At 48.2% G+C, this 2,340-nt stretch overlaps 1 non-coding gene across 1 annotated transcript; it reads right to left on the reverse strand.

Moving 5' to 3' along the window:
• Positions 1-550: 550 nt before the first annotated feature.
• Positions 551-649, reverse strand: LOC146187477 (U6 spliceosomal RNA). Its single transcript, XR_014708356.1, has one exon. It is a non-coding gene; the product is annotated as a U6 spliceosomal RNA (small nuclear RNA).
• Between the last annotated feature and the right edge of the window lie 1,691 nt (positions 650-2,340).

The raw sequence follows: 2,340 nt of genomic DNA on the forward strand, positions 1-2,340 counted from the left end.
CGTTGCTCATGCTCTTCTGTGGCTCCCGCCGCCGAGAGCGTCTTTCTTCTGCTAGGCCTATGGGTAGGCCTAGCGGTCCCGCGTGGGCCACCGAAAGGCAAATAGGATTCGACTACACACGTGAAGTGGAGTCCGAGGAGACCGCAAGTTCGGAGGTAGGCACACTAATTTGCGGGAGTGGAAGCCTCCTATTCTTACGAAATGGAAGCAGTGAAGCCGGTGCCGGCCATATTGTGGAAGGCAAAACGCGGCTAGCACCGCATCTTGGTACCGCAGTCGATGAAGCCTACTTTAATAGCGAAAGCAATACTATGCCAGTCCGTGGCCAAAATCACGAATGACCTTGAACAGCCGCGAAGAAAACGAAGAAGAAAAAGAACGCTCGCTCACCCGTAGTTAATGCTTTCGCTTTTTATTCGGTTCAGCAGCGTTGAACCCTTCTCATTTTTTTCAGTAATTCTAGTTTATGAGAGAACTGCACACATACCTAAAAAAACAATTAGGCGAAGCTTTTGCAGCTCCTTCGGCCGAAGAGCCGTCAGGGACGCAGTAGTATTTGTAGCAGTAATAGTAGTACCCTTCCTTGCGCAGGGGCCATGCTAATCTTCTCTGTATCATTCCAATTTTAGTATATATACTCTGGAAGTACCAGAAGTAGTATTCGTAAAGCAGTAGTCATCATCATCCTCCTCAGCCTGACTATACCCACTACAGGGCGAAGTCCTCTCCCATATTCCTCCAATTTACCCGGTCTTGTGCGAGCTGCATCCATTTGACCTCTGCGAACTTCTTGACCTCAGCCGCCCACCTAATTTTCTGCCGTCTGCTGCTACGCTTTCCTTCCCTTGGAATTCCGTTTGTTGCCCTAAGCGACCATCGGTTATCCTTTCTTCGCACTACATGTCCTGCCCATCCTCATTTCGTCTTCTTGATTTCCACTAGAATTTGAGTGACTTGAGTCATTTCTCTGACCCACATTGCACGTTTCCTATCTCTTAACGTTATCCCTACCATTGTTTTCTTTCCATAGCCCTCTCCGTTGTCTTTAAAGGGGCCCAAAACAGCCATAGCAATACAGTTTCCCTATGCGTAGTCGTGAAAGAATGTCGATGTAAGATAACCTTAGCGCAAAAATTTTTTAAATGCGGCATTTGGAAGCAGAGTTATTTGCAATCAAATTTTGAATATCTGCGCCTTCGCGGCTTTCCTCCTCTTTTCAACTTTTTAGCGCGCGCAAAGGCTGGCCCTCCTCCAAGGCCTCGCCCACTGACACGTCACAACTGACGCATCTGCGCTTTTACTTTCTTTGCTTAGCGCCGCACGCCGCAACTTCCGTTTTGTCGCGCTTGCTTGCCGACGCGCCGCCGGGGGCCTCTTGTCGTCTGCTTCATAGTCATCGCCCTTCGGCACGAACTCGCAAGCTTTGTTGCCACCATAGTATAGTGAACTAGAATACTTTCTAGTGGCGCGACCGCCTCCGCTGCAGAGGGCCTCCAGCGGAAGAAAGGTGCGGCGGCGCTGCAATCGACCGCCCTTGAAAGCGCGTCAGCTTTCAGGCGGCCGTCGCGCTTGTAGCAAGGCGTTGCTTGTAGTACAACGCGTTCTCTGCCGTTTTAGGAGAGTCAAGTTTACCACCACGAAGTGATGCAAAACTACTAAGGAACAAAAACGTTCCCTTCCGCTTTCTGTTCCTTCGAGCTTTTTTGTGCATATGAAAATATTCCGATGCTGTCGCTGGTGGACCTTATAGTTGTATAACTGTCTGGTCGGAGACAGCCGCGTCACATTTCGCGGTGGTATTTGTTGCAGTTTGTCATGCTCATTACTGACCCTGTTTTATCCATGAACGAGCAAAATGAAAAAAGAAAGTGTATTTGCAAACGCGCACTACGATTTCGCGGGCGGCTCAGCTACATAGCTGATTGCAATATACATTCCTCGCTTCGCTTATACGTTTTGTATGGTAAATTTCGTCTCACCGATGGTGCACTTCACATAAAATACGTGCTTACATCCTAGCTTCCAAACGCCTTTAATGACGAAATTAAAAAAAAAATCCCTACCTATGGTCAAGCTACCGCCGGCACCGAGACAAGAGCGCATGAAGGAGGAAGTTCGCCATAAGTGAAATGCAACGGCGGTTAATATTGTTTCCTACTACTAATTTGAAAGAAATGTGCTTTGTCATGATTTTAAAATTGCTCTTGGAGACTCATAAGAGCTCCTCCTTCTGTACCCAGCCTCGGAACTAGCCGTAATTACGCCGAGTAGAGTCGTAACATTGTGTGTGTGTGTGTGTGTGTGTGTGTGTGTGTGTGTGTGTGTGTGTGTGTGTGTGTG

This window comes from Amblyomma maculatum, chromosome 6, assembly GCF_055883805.1.
Source record: "Amblyomma maculatum isolate TAMU_Amacu chromosome 6, ASM5588380v1, whole genome shotgun sequence".
Lineage (NCBI taxonomy): Eukaryota > Metazoa > Arthropoda > Arachnida > Ixodida > Ixodidae > Amblyomma > Amblyomma maculatum.